General features: G+C 43.3%; 1 protein-coding gene across 2 annotated transcripts in view; it reads right to left on the bottom strand.

Moving 5' to 3' along the window:
- RHOH (ras homolog family member H) overlaps positions 1-8,125 on the bottom strand; it is a 55,160-nt gene extending 47,035 nt beyond the window's left edge. Inside the window, exon 1 of one of the 2 annotated variants that reach the window (XM_054485685.1) lies at positions 7,849-8,125. The gene's annotated coding sequence lies outside the window, so the exon portion shown is untranslated. Of the gene's footprint in view, positions 1-3,690; positions 4,149-7,848 lie in introns of those variants that run through there. The other variant, XM_054485687.1, reaches the window with a different exon arrangement.
- Between the last annotated feature and the right edge of the window lie 6,371 nt (positions 8,126-14,496).

Here is a 14,496-nt window from a genome sequence, read left to right as displayed (position 1 = left end):
GACTTCAGTTTTACAAGAAACTGAGTGCAGAGATAAGAAAGGTTCAACTTATGCTCTAAGAAGCACTTGAACATTCAGTAATGCTCTGGAAATTTCTTCCAAAAGCAATTCATTAGTATTCTATTTTACCAGAAAAGAATGTGATTTGGCACTTTCGTTTGAAAGCAACATCCCCTCTTTGGGCTCCCCGGAATAATATATAGCTTCTACATGTATACAACACTTTGGTTTTTAAATTAGTGGTACCCTATGTTTGCATGTTAAAATATAGGTATGACTGAGCTAAACATCCTCACAAACTTGACCCAGTCACCCCACTCCCAATAACTCATCCCAAGGAATAAACTCAAGACAAAGGAAAATACTTTCTGTGTGAAGATATTAATCACAATAGAGAGTAGATCAATTTGCCTCATTTCAGCACTTACTCAACTTATGGTTTCTGGGGCCCTGGTAGGAGACTTCTGGATTCTTGGTTCCTAAATCCCCACCTGTAAAAAGACCACTTTCCAAGTTGTTTTGGGGCTTGTATTTTTTAATCACACAGATTCCTGGACCTCATGTGAGGGCTGGGGTATGAGACATGGAATTTCAGTTTCTTAAAAGCTCCCCAAGCAGTTTTGCTGTCCAGCCAGCTTTACAAACCACTATTCCACACTGAGACACCAGACACATGATCATGGTCTCTGAACAACTGTCCACATCCGGGGAACAGTATGACAACTTCTTGTGCAAGTCGTCAAAAGGTTGTTCAGGGCATTCAAGCAGTTGCTAGAGACAAATGGCTAAAGAGCCACAGAGGAGCCCTAAGTTTCTGGCACCCTTCCACCCCCCTGGGGTCATCCTTTCCATCTCTGACACCCTCCTTGCTCTCACTGCCCACCCCAGCCCCCCACACAGTCATGCTGCCTCCCAGCCTCCACCTGTGCACCCCATCCTGACTTGTGCCCATCCCTTTTCATACACAAAGCTCCAGAGTCTCCTCCCTTAGGACACCAGTGGGACTCTAGAAGGAACACTATCATGGTTTGACTCAAGTCATCTGCACACATAATTAGGAATCCCCTGTACAATTAACACGCCGGGTGGATTTGCATTTTTTTAAAGGAGGCTTTTAATCCAAAAAAATATTTATAACCTAGAGAGTGGAATGGGGAAGCAGGATGCTTTTTAATCTTGGCTTTCACCCAGATCCAAGCATCCCAAACCCAAATAAGCACTCACTGCCACAATGATCCCCACTCCTAAGTAGAAATGGAATTTTAGCTGTGCCTTGCTAGCACTAAAATTAACACATTGTAAGATAAAATAATTTAATTTAAACTGGGCAAGGAAGAAAGGTCATGCTCTCTGCCTCTAATGAAAAGCACCTCTAGAATTCCACCCCAAGCATTCAGAGAGCGACGTCAACCAAGGAGGCCCACAAGTAATGCAGTGGATACTCAGAGGACCTCTTTCATAAGCTAGAGAAACTGTTACCAAACGGCTTAAAATAGCAGTTTCCAAGCTTGTTTTCCTTCTTTCATATATATTCTTACTAGAAAAACACCCGACCCCTGTGCCTTGTCCATATTTGGTGCTCAAAAAACGTTAATTCCCAGCCTCCTCCTGTCACCCTACTTTCCCTGGAAAGGAATGTTGGGATTAGGAGAGTTAGCTTTGCAGGCTTCTTGCTCTTAAGCCAGGGCTCATAACACCTTCATTTGTGGCAATAGCCAAGTCCTTAATAAGAATCATAAGAGTTGCATCTATTGAGAGATTTTTTTTTTTAATCAGGCACTAGGCTACATGCTTTATGTATTTTTATCTTATTTCATCTCTACAACAACCCTCTGAGGTAGGTATTTTCAGTTATTATTACTGTTATTAGAGCTATTTGTGAATTTCTTTTTAATCTGAGCGTTGAAAAGTAACTTCTCTGAGGTTCCCACAGCCCAGAAATGATAGAATGATAGAATGGGGATTCGACACAAAGCGATCTGGTTCGAAAGTTGGGTTCTTATTCACCGTGCTGTATGTTTGTTATTATATGGGTTCAGATATTTTATGGTCCAGAAAAAAAGTGTCTGAATTATTATGATCTACTGACTCTCTAAACAACGTCCAGAAAAAGAACAGAAGCATACCCATGCCATCTCATTTAGACATGCAAAGAAAGTAGCACATATTTCATGGGATTTGGGGACTGGCTTTTGAGGAATAGAGACTTGCTTATCATTCATCAACCAACTCATCCTCCAAAGAGGAAGGCCACTTTAATTTCTGGATAATTGAAGGGCCTCCTTAAAATGTAGAAACCAGATGTAGAGGTCTTACTGGTATCCCGAGCCACACGAACCTTTCTCTGCATAAATGATGTCCTAAAGGAAGACAGTAGAGGGCAAATGGAGGCCCACAGCCAGGCGTAGGGATGCAGAAAGCAGCCCCAAGTGGGAAGAGGCCACGCTCGAAAAGCTCCCTCTCACGTGGAATTCTGCTAGTGCCGTGAGAGCCGAGGAGGAGCAGCCGCAGGGCAGAAGGAGACCAAGGACTATTGAATGGGGTCACTTCTCCCCAGTGCCTGCAAGGTCCTTGCTTTTGTGTCCACACCCTAACTGTCTAATCTGATTTCCTGCAATGTGTAAAACAAACTGTCTTCTCTTCTCCAGTGTCTCTTCAACTGGCCTTATCATCGCCAGGTCAGTCTCGCCTTTGTGCCTTTGCCCACAAGGTCCTCCCAGTCTGAAATCACCTGCCCCTTCTCCTTCTACTGACACTTCGCATCCTTCCAAAGCCCAGATCTTCCCGACAACTCCAGTTTGCCCCCAGGCCCCCTCCATGGAATTCACAGAACTCTTCAAGCCTGTGCTGCCCTGCTCATCACTGAATTCTCATCTTGCATTGCTTCCTAAATTTTACTTCTTATCACAACTACCAGATTATAGGGTCCTTTGAAGTAGAGATTTTAAAAATATTTCTCTTATATCCTCCACAGCACCAGCTTAGAATCAATAAGGGATCACCAACTACTTGTTGCCTGCTTGAATACATCAACGGCAACTTTCGTTTAGTAAAGCACCTACAACCGGTGATTTCCCAAACTTTGTTTAGTTACAACTCAGGCTACTGACTGGTACCTCGTAGCATATCTCCAAATCAAACCACCTCAGAAGAAAAGTTTAATTTAATTTAAAAATACATATTATACATCATAGAGCACTTTTGGGAAATGGGCATTAACATTGGCAATAGGTGAAAAACACAAGCTAGAAATTCCAGATTGAAATCTACATCATTTAGACTTCGGTTCTGCTTCTTTTCTGAACTAGACAACTTTAAAATTCATATTTGCACAACTTAGAGAATCTTTAGATTTACTTCATCAAACCTTGGGTAGTATTTAAACTACCCGTACAGTTGAGCTCAGCCACAGTCGCAAGCATATGCATTCTCTAGAATATCTGGAGAACCAAAAAGCCAACTATTGTAACTTTTCGTGTTTCAAAAATCTTGTTAGGACTGTAGTGAGAGGCAGTGAATATCAAAGCAACACTCCCCCACCCGACCCCCGTCCCCCTATAAATTGATTCTACACCTTACAGCAGGTAGATCAGAGTCATTACGATGTTTGGCCTAGAGTAAAAGCTAAATAAAATTAGAAAAATTTCTTTTGACACCAGAGAAATACTTTTAAGGAAGCAAAATCCTTACCTGTTGCAGAATGCCGCAGAAATTTCTTGACAGTAAAATGACTGACTCCGGAAATCAAATTTGTTCAGCAAAAGGAGGTGAAAACAAAAGCGGCCCAAGCCTTTTCACTGTGGTTGATTTCCTCCTAGGATCAACCTCTCCCTCATTCCCGAGAATATTAACTGATTCACACTGGAAGAACTGAAAATACAACTGTTGGGCTGGCAGGGAGTCCACCCCAAGATGGTTGGGTTTAGTGTGTGTGAGGCAGCAGGAGCAATCCGAATGTGACAAAAGAGATTAGCAAGTTCCTGTGCCTAAGTCAATTTCCTGTAGCCGGCTTCTCCGCAGAGGGGGTTTCATTTGTGTGGGTTTAGGGGGGTGTGTGTGCACGTGCGTTTCTCTCCATTAGAATATGAAACTTCCCCAGATCAGAGGCAGAATAAGGCCTTTGCCGCACCACTGGGTTTGCGTTTAATTTATTCCCCACCCCACTCCGAGACTGTGTTTCTCTCTCCCTTAGCCCCATTTTCCTCCAGCAAAGCCCTATGTAAAACTGAAGAAAGGAAGACTGAAGAGTCCAAATGACTCCTCATGGAAGTAAAATTACCAAAAAAAAAAAAAAAGTCCATGCCACTGACCAATCTTGGTTAATTTGAGCTTAGGAAACAACATCTTAGAACTTTCCCCCCATCAGCTTGGGGAAAACAAGAGGTGGATTGTCTGCTTTGCTTTGCTGCATTAAAAACTATCAAATAATATTTTGCAAAGAACAGATGCAGGCATAGTGAGAGTTCAAGCAGCCCCCGCAGTGCGTTCACCCCTATATGGACGAGCACCTGGGCTGGGAGGTACCTGGTGATGAGTTGTTTTTTCAGACTCCTCAGAGTTTCATTATTTGCCTGAAAACACAAGTTTATTTGTTTTGGCCTAATGGGCAATCCAGGTGTAGAGACCATCTGCAACTACTTAGGTTATGGCTAAATGCCTAACCCAACAAATTGAACTTCTGTGATGTGGTCACAACCCCCTGTGCCCCAAATCCCTGAATAACTGTTGATGCTACTGCTCACGGTGATAGCTTGGTCAAAATACCTGCCGATCATAAGGATAAAGTCAACTCCATGCCTTTTATTTTATTTTATCAGTGCATCGGCCTCACACTCAAAGATCTGAGTTTCATTGAGCTGGGTTGGGACCAGACATCAATATTATTTTAAACCCCTCTGATTATTCTAAAGTACTGCTGCCACACTAATGGATGAGAAAGAGGAAAGAATATTCCATGTAGAGGCAAATAGTATGTGCAAAGGCCCTGAGGTGGGAAAGAGGTTGACATGTTCAAAGAAGTGAAAGCAGATGACTGTGCTTGCAGCATAGTTGTAGAGGGAATCAATGGTACAAGGTGAGCATTCTTATCAACAGACACCCAATTACCACGTTCACAAGACTTCCACATGAATCCAAGTGTCAATTTGTTAATGCACAGTAAGAACTCAATCTGCCAGCTGAGATCCTCGAGCCTTCTGAAGAGCACATTATCTCCTAGAAAATCCTCTGTGGGAGGCCAGGTGCAGTGGCAGTGGCTCACGCCTGTAATGCCAGCACTTTGGGAGGCCAAGGGGGGAGCATTGCTTGAACCTAGGAGTTCGAGACCAGCCTGGGCAACATAGTGAGATCCCATCTCTACAAAAATTAGCTGGGCAACATCTGTAGTCCCAGCTACTCAGGAGTCCGAGGCAGGAGGATTGCTTGAACACATGAGGTTGAGGTTGCAGTGAGCTGTGATCCACCACCACACTCCAGCCTGGGGACACAGCAAGACCCTGTCTCAAAAAAGAGAGAGAGAGAGGGACAGAGAGAAGGAGGGAAGGGGAGGGGAGGGGAGGGGAGGAAGGAAGGAAGGAAGGAAGGAAGGAAGGAAGGAAGGAAGGAAGGAAGGAAGGAAGGAAGGGAAAGAAAGGAAAGAAACGGAAAATCCTCTGTGGAAAGCCAGATCACCATGGTGATGTTATCAGCTGAGCAGAACATAAGCTTGTGGATATTTTCTTTATTTACTTCTGGTTTTGTTCATCAAAGGATTTAGAGCATCTTGCAAAAATACTTACACCTTAGCAAAATGAAACTATTAAAAACAAGAAATTTGAAAATGAGGCCAAGAGAAGTAAAGACAAAAATGACACTAAAACTGGGGGTGAGGTTAATTACAGAGAATGTATGCCACGTGGTTCTATGCTCTTCACCAACTGGTATGAAGCAGGAAATACCACCACACAGAAAACTCATTGCCCGCGGGAGAAACATAAACACATAGCTCAGAATCATGAGGTCTTCCTGGCTCCCCAGTGCTGAGATTAAAGAGAAACTTTGCCCCCTGGATTCCCATAGAGAAGACAACAAGGCTGAAGTGAAACACCGTGTTTAGACTCCACGCAGCCAGCCACAAGTCTGTGAGGTGGTTCCTTATGCTGTTCCTCCATGTATAGTGATTGCATCTCACTGAAAAGTTTACTAAAAGCAACTCCAGGGTGTGTAGCAGGGAGAGTGCAGCAGGAGATTAATAAGAGCATGCCACCCCACAACACCACTTTGATGTTCCAGTTTTATCCAGAGATGAAAAATGACTTCATGGGCCGGGCACAGTGGCTCACACCTATAATTCCCACACTTTGGGAGGCCGAGGCAGGCGAATTGTTTGAGCCCAGGAATCCAAGACCAGCCTGAGCAACATAGCGAGACCCAGTCTCTAAAATAATAATAACAATAATAATAGGCCGAGTGCTATGGCTCACGCCTACAATCTTAAAACTTTGGGAGGCCGAGGAGGGCGGATCTCTTGAGGTCAGGAGTTCAAGACCAGCCTGGCCAACATGGTGAAACCGCGTCTCTACTAAAAATACAAAAATTAGCCGGGCACGGTAGCTCATGCCTGTAATCCCAGCTACTCGAGAGGTTGAGGCAGGATAATTGCTTGAACCCAGTAGGCAGAGGTTGTAGTGAGCCGAGATCACACCACTGCACTCCAGCCTGGGCAGCAGAGTGAGACTTCAACCTAAAAAACAACAATAATAATAATAATAATAATAAAGAAAAATGATTTCAGATATGCTTCAGAAAATTCAGGATAAAAAGTTTGTCTCATCCAAGTTTCTAAAAGATTTAAAGGGGCAAAGAGTTCAAAATTGGTTGCCCCTCCAACAAGAGATCCAGTGTCCTTTAAGGGGGACACTGTCTCCCCTTCAGAAAGCAGAGGAGTCAGACAAGGACAGCTGCCTGTATGGACAGACCCCCTCCATCTCCTAAGTAGAAGGGGAGATGAAGCTCTGCCGTTTGGGAAAAAAAGCAAGAAACGCCACCAGCATGATTTATAACGAGCTCCAGGCCTCAGGCCTTGTACTATTTTCTGCACGAAAGTGGAGACGTACTCCAGAGTCAGGATGGACTGGGTGTGTCCCACCCCATCCTGGAAAGGACTAGGAAGGGCATTGTCATACCGGGCTGCGAGACCCCTGTCCCTTTCACCCCCTGGCTGACCACCCTTCTGCTTCTGAAGAACTGGTTTTCTGTGCCTGGAATTGCCAGTTTTAGATGATCTGGTACAGTCCAGTGTTGGGTTTCCTCCTGCTCCTGACTTACACGCCTCTAATCTTCACACACTTTAATCTCAGAGAGGATTTTCTTAGGGGGAGGGGACAGGGGGTTGCTATCTAATTTTCTTCCTTCCTTGAAAATGTCTTTTTGGTGTTTCTCTCTTTCTCTCTCTCTCTCTCCCCACTCCCCTCCTCCCCCACACCGCCCCTCCTCTCCTCTCTCTCTCTCTCTTGCTCTCGTTCTTTTAACAGACTTTTAACCGACAGGGGTAGTGGTGAGGGGAGGAAGCAAACGCTGAAAATACATGCAAACATTCACAGACACACAAGCACCCAAGCCCCAGGGCGTGTCCCTTCTGACACTGTGCAGTCTGTCCTTGGGATGGGGTCGGGGGAAATCCTGGGGACTTCAGAGTGGCAGGAGGAAGGAAACCATGGGTCCACAGTTCATAACTGGGAATCAGAGTCCCCCTCTGAACCATCTTCCAGGAAGCCATCTGTAGCCACCACCCACCTCCACTGCAAGCCCAGTGAGGTGCCCTCCCAAGGGCTCCATAGCACGTCGTGTTAACACGGCCGGAGCACTCACCAAATGGCCCTGCAGTGTTCACTTCAGAGGTTCCAGGGCTCAGAGTCCAGCCTTGCCCACTCAGAAATCCAAGGTACTGAACAACCACTTTCTGATCAATAGATTGATGCTCCCATCTCACAGCTTCACAGCTGCCCTTTATGGTAAACACTTTAAACCCTATTTTAACAGCCAAGGAAACAAAGACTTCAGCTGGTTAAATGATTTGCATAAGACCCTATGGCCTAAGAAAACCAGAACCAAGATTCACCCCATTCGTCTGTCCTGGCTGTCACTCCCACTGCCTCCCCACAGAGAGAACTGAACCACCGTGGGCAAGGAGGAGCAGCCAGAGCCCCAAGGCCCAAGGCCCATTTTCTTGGCCCTAAACATGCCCCCTCCAGGATTCCCTGTGCAAACGGTCTCCTTCAGGTCAAGGTGAAAAAGCAAAGACTTACTTTCTCAAAACCACCTTCATCAAAAATGTTCTCTGATATGGCAAAAGAACAGCTTACTTTTATTTTAATAGTCTCCTGTGAACAAAGACCTCTTTTATTGAGGTTTTTTAAATAATATGACAACTACTTGTGTACCCTGAACTCATGCATAAGTACTATGTTTGCTCATTGCAAAGGTGTTGTGCCACTTACGCCAGCAAAAACTCTTAATGACAATTGTAATTGTATGAATAGTAAATCTTAGAAACCTTGAGACTTGAACCATCTACTAAATTATTTCAACGCTGGGTTAGTAAGATGCCTTTCCCTCCCCCTTGCTATTAGCATATTAACTGAAATGATTTAGATTCAGTGGGTAGCTTTTAATGTTTACACAGACCCTCATTTATGCCACCTAATAAAATATTTCAGTGAGTTGTGAAGATAGGTAATAAGTACTAAAACCTTGTCTGAAGGCTTTGAATTTCAAACTCAGGCCGTTAGTCGTATTGCAATTATTCTCACCCAGCTCCCCACTGGATGATGAACAACTGTATTAAAACAAAATATCCTTTCTTTCTGATTGAGAGATTTCATGATGGGAACTATAAAATGTTAAGAGAATGATCTTAATTCTGATGTAACTTTTAGTGTAAAAATACATTCATATAAAATACTTTTTAAATTCTGAATATTGAAATAGCTTCAAAATGCCACAGGCTAGAAATCTCATGGGTGATTTCCTCTTTATGCATTTTAATTCATTATTAAAAAAAAAAAAACAGCCTCCCTAACCAGATAATAGCATCTGAAACATCTTCTAGCTTCCCTCTTATTGCCACAACCATAAAAACATCATTTCCCCTGCTGTTATTCTCATCATTTATTTTCTCTTTAAATATGTTAATGTATCATAACATATTGCTTTTTGTTTCAGTGAATATTTGGTTCTCAGGATTCTCAACTGCCATGTTTATTCTGGTTTGTTTGCCCTGGATTACTGTGTTGATCTAGCAAACATTCACATCCTGGTTCCTTTTATTGCAGAGCCATAATTCATAAGAAGACAGGGTCTTGTTGCGGAAGATGATAACACCCAAAGTAATAATTCAAGCTGTGGCTCTAAAGTTATGATACAACTTTTTTTAAAAAGTCTGTCAGAGCAGAGCAAATGTAGTCAAATGACCGTTTCCCTTCAAAGCAGTCCCTCGATAGCTGATGCACTTTTGCAACATCACAGACATTAGTCAAAGTGCATTTAGACCCTTTTTACAATATCCTTGAGAGACAGCTTAATAAACTACAAAACAAAACCAATATCTGCATTCTGTTCACAACTTGTTTTTGACTCAAAATAGTACACGGCTTTTTAACCCACCTTATTCACTGGATGTAGCTCCGAATGGCTGTCTCCTAAAATCAAATCCACTCTAAAAGGAAAAAGATTTTGCCATCGTTGACAAAGTTTTTAAAGATTGTGTGGCAGGCTCTGAGAGTGAGTCCAGAGGAGGAGTTTAAAATGTGGTGTTAGTAAGAGCGGTATCTTTGGGTCAAGGGCCCGAGCTCCTAGGGAATGACTGCAAAGCACAGGACATGCACAGTGATGTAGAAATTGATCAGCGTGAAGAGTGAAGAAGAAGGTCATCATTGCTTCTTCTCAAACTCATGTCTTACTCGTTGCATTGATAGGGATCTTCAGTTTGAGCACAAACATCACAGGGTAACTGCAACCCAGCACATCTGCTCACAGCGGGCGTTGCAAACATTTCAGTTGTAAGGCAGGGCAGACCGAGTGTTAATTTGCCATCTTTTCAAAATAACAGATCTCCTCACTGTTCTGTAAGGAACAGGTTGAAGCTTACACTGAAAGGCAATCTGAAATTTTGGAGAAAGTATACATTTGGATTCAGACAAAGCAAGATTCGAATCCCGGCTCTGCTTATTACTAAGGATGAGGCCCTGGTCTGCCCAACTGCAAAACAGGTATAATATCTAACTTGGAAGAGTTCTATTTAAAAAAAAAAAAAAAAAAAAAAAAAATCTGACTCGTGGTTGGAATACAGTGAGTGCTCAATACATAGTGGCTGTTATTAGCCACTCCTGTTTTGGATTTTTGCTTTCTGGAGTTTTTTTCCCCCTCCATCCCTCTTTAAATAACAACTGTTGAATTGAAAAATTTGAGAAGCTTTGGCAGGGCCCGAATTCACGTGGAATAAAGTCATAGAAGCTCACATATCACTCAGAGGATTCTAATGTCATGTGTTTATTGTCACAATGAGTTAAAAGGATACAGAAAATTTAAAATCAAATTGTTAATGATATTTTATTCCTTTTGCATAATCTGAGCAATGCAGAATCTTCAGAGGTGCCTCCTGAAGCCATCTGGTTGCCCCATTACAAATGCCCTAAGATAAATGAGAATTTATCCTTTCATTCAACAAATATTTACTGAACACTTGCTATAATACTTATTGAGCACTGGGCTAGGTGCTAGGGAGATAGCAGCGAACAACAAGAACAAAAATAGCCTGCTCGCCTGAGTTTATATCTACGTATTAGGAAGACAAGCAATGAATACGAAACTCTAGTAGCAGAATATGTTACAGTGAGCTAATTACTAAGAAGAAAAGCAAAGTAAGGAAGGGGGATAGAAAACTTGGAGGGTGCATATTTAAAAAGGATGGTCAGGAACGTCCTTGATAGAAAGATGAAAAATGTGAAGTCTTTTAAAAAATATCCTAAAGCCATTTTAATGTTCAATGGTCTTATTTTGTGTGTGTGTGTGTGTGTGTGTGTATCTGTGTGTGTGTGTGTGTGTATGTGTGTTTGAGACAGACTCTCCCCCTGTCGCCCAGGCTGGAGTGCAGCGGCACAATCTCTGCTCACTGCAACCTCCACCTCCCGGGTTCAAGCGATTCTCCTGCCTCAGCCTCCTAAGTAGCTGGGATTACAGGGGCCTGCCACCATGCCCCTGTAATTTTTGTATTTTTAGTAGAGATGGGGTTTCAGCATGTTGGCCAGACTGGTCTCAAACTCCTGACCTTAGGTGATCTGCCCCCCTTGGCCTCCCAAAGTGCTGGGATTACAGGCGTGAGCCACCGCGCCTGGCCTATTTATGTTTTTTGAGACGAAGTTTTTGCTCTGTTGCCCAGGCTGGAGTGCAGTGGTGCCATCTCAGCTCACTGCAACCCCTACCTCCCGGGTTCAAGCGATTCTCTTGCCTCAGCCTCCTGAGTAGCTGAGATTACAGGAGCCCGCCACTACGCTGGGCTAATTTTTATATTTTTAATAGAGACAGGGTTTCACCCTGTTGGCCAGGCTTGTCTGGAACTCCTGACCTCAGGTGATCCACCCCCCTCGCCCTCCCAAAGTGCTGGGATTACAGGTGTGAGCCACCACAGCCCGCCATAATGTTCAATGGTCTTTATCATCGGCATAAATCCGTAGGTTTAATGATCATCAGGTATCACCAAGTCCTGGCTCCTCCTTGCTGATGCACAGTCCACTTCCTGTTCTGCCCATACCTGCGAGCGGGAGAAGCTGACCACGCAGCTTTACCCGGGGGCCAAGTTGGTGCTCATCTTTCAGCCCCATTCCTCCACTTCACTGCTCAGTCTTCCACCTTTCTGAGTCTCTTCTCTGAATCCTTGAAAGTCTTTTCCATCACAGACTGCCATGGAGAGAACTATAACCAGAGCCAAGTACCTAGTGGAAAATTCCAGGGTTGTAGGATTGTAGGAGCTTTTTCAAGACGCAGCACCACCATGCTGCCTTCTTCTTCAGCTTGTTATTCTCTGTTCCCTTGATGGTGTTTTGTTTTGTTTTGTTTTGGTTTGGTTTGGTTTTTGAGACGGAGTCCCGCTCTGGCGCCAGGCTGGAGTGCAGTGGCACGATCTTGGCTCACTGCAACCTCCGCCTCCCAGGTTCAAGCAATTCTCTTGCCTCAGCCTCCTGAGTAGCTGGAATTACAGGCACACACCACCATGCCCAGCTAATTTTTTTGTATTTTTAGTAGAGACGGGGTTTTGCCATATTGGCCAGGCTGGTCTCAAACTCCTGACCTCAGGTGATCCACCCACCTCGGCCTCCCAAAGTGCTGGGATTACAGGCATGAGCCACCGCACCCAGCCTCCCTTGATCTTTGTAATCAGGGCATACTGATAATTTCATAATAATGGTCACACTGGCTTACCATTTATTAGGCACTACATTAGTCAGTTAAGCACTTTTTTTTTTTTTTCTGAGACAGTCTCACTCTGTCACCCAGGCCCGAGTGCACTGGCGCCATCTCAGCTGACTGCAACCTGCGCCTCCCAGGCTCAGGTGATCCTCCCAACCTCAGCCTCCTGAGTAGCTGGGACCACAGGCACACACCACCCCGCCCAGCTAATTTTTGTACTTTTTGTAGACTGGGGTTTCCCTATGTTGCCCAGGCTGGTCGGAAAATCCTGGGCTCAAGGGATCCACCTGCCTCAGCCTCCCAAAGTGCTGGGATTGCAGGCGTGAGCCACTGCATCCGGCCCAGTTAAGCACTTTATATGTATTTTCCCACTTAATCATCCCAATAATTATTAGGCAGGTACCATTGTTATCTCCATTTGCAAAGGAGGAAACTGAGGCACAGAGAGATTAAGTATCTTGTTCAGGGCCATATGGGCAATAAACAGCACAGCCTGATTCCATAGTCTACCTTTGCACATCTTCATGGTGGTAGCCAGTTGACTTCTGCCAATATCTTTGGTATCCTTGACTTCAGGCTGCAGCTACATCATTTAAATATTACTTGTTAGGTCTCTCCACTAAGTGAGTACCCCAACCACTCAAGCTAGTTTGCCTGATCCTGAATTCCAAATGGCTTATTGACAAAGATCAATTTTCAACTTCAAAGGCTACTATTATTCTCATCCAAAAGAGAAGAAACATTTTCTTTTGTTGTTGTTGTTGTTGTTTTTTCCTCCCTCCTCCAGAAGAAACATTTTCCTTTGCCCTCTCTCTGTTCCTTGCATTTTTAAAGAATGGTTCTTTGCCTCTTTTTGTCTTTTTATTCCTAAGATGCCTGTAATTTCCTGGGTTAGCGCAAGTTTTAGACATTCATTTTTAAATACCATTTTTATTAGCTATCACCATCATACAACTAAGCAAAAGGAATTCCACCCACTAACGCACAGTTTCTGCTGATAATGTGAACGACATGTGTGAGAATGGCTTTCATCTGCCCTCCTGAGTTTTGGAAGATGTTACAGACATATGCTGATTTATAGATGAGATGTGTGATTGTCTTCTGAAAGTCACTCAAAACTAGAATTGATATGACTTGTCAATTCATAATCTGAACAGGTTAGCTCTCTTAAGTGAATAAAATGCATCTTAAGCTGGGCACAGTGGCTCACGCTTGTAATCCTAGTGCTTTGGGAGGCCAAGGTGGGAGGATCACTTGAGCCCAGGAGTTTGAGACCAGCCTGGGCAACATAGCAAGATCCCATCTCTGCAAAAAATAGAACAATTTTAAAAATAAATAAATAACTGCGTCATATAGTGACATATAACCAACACAAGGAAGTCAGGTATGTCCTGAGTTGGAAAGTAAATGACCAGTGTCATTTTAATTACACGTAGCCATTTAAATTTTTTTTGCACAAATGTCCAGAATGTGTACAGATTTTTGGTTTTGGGTGAATGTAGGTTTTGTTTGTTTGTTTTTGGAGATTCCATTTACAGTATTAAATTGGTTGAGAAAATCAGCTTACCAGAACACAGCACACTCCTTAAGTTTTCCTTACTTCAAGAGAAATTTTATATTTGACCTGTCGGCAAATCAGGAATAATCTGGCTAAAGCTTTGGGAAGCCAGATTCAGATTAGCATATCCCTTCTTCCTCACCAATTAATTTCTTGTCTTGGAGGTATTCCCTGCTCAAGATAAATGATAAATGTTGAGTCAGTTAAGTAAAATTGTGAATTTCATTCACTTTACTACTGATGCAATTATCATGAAAAGAACCAGCTTAAAATATCTGGGTGAAAATGCGTACTTATTTATAAATTGCAATTGGGCCCATAGATAAAAAACAACAACAATGACAACAACAAAATATGTCATCCAGATGAGACTTGACACCAGTTGGCATGACTTATCAGGAAAAATAGTCATGGGCTCAATGAAAGAGAGACAAGTATGGGCACGAGTCAACCATGTTCTTCTTGAAGGCAATGATTTCCTTTCTTTGCTCCTC

The sequence above is a fragment of the Pongo pygmaeus genome, chromosome 3 (genome assembly GCF_028885625.2).
Source record: "Pongo pygmaeus isolate AG05252 chromosome 3, NHGRI_mPonPyg2-v2.0_pri, whole genome shotgun sequence".
NCBI lineage: Eukaryota > Metazoa > Chordata > Mammalia > Primates > Hominidae > Pongo > Pongo pygmaeus.
Note: the sequence above shows the minus strand (reverse complement) of the source record. Positions and strands in the feature narration are given on the sequence as shown.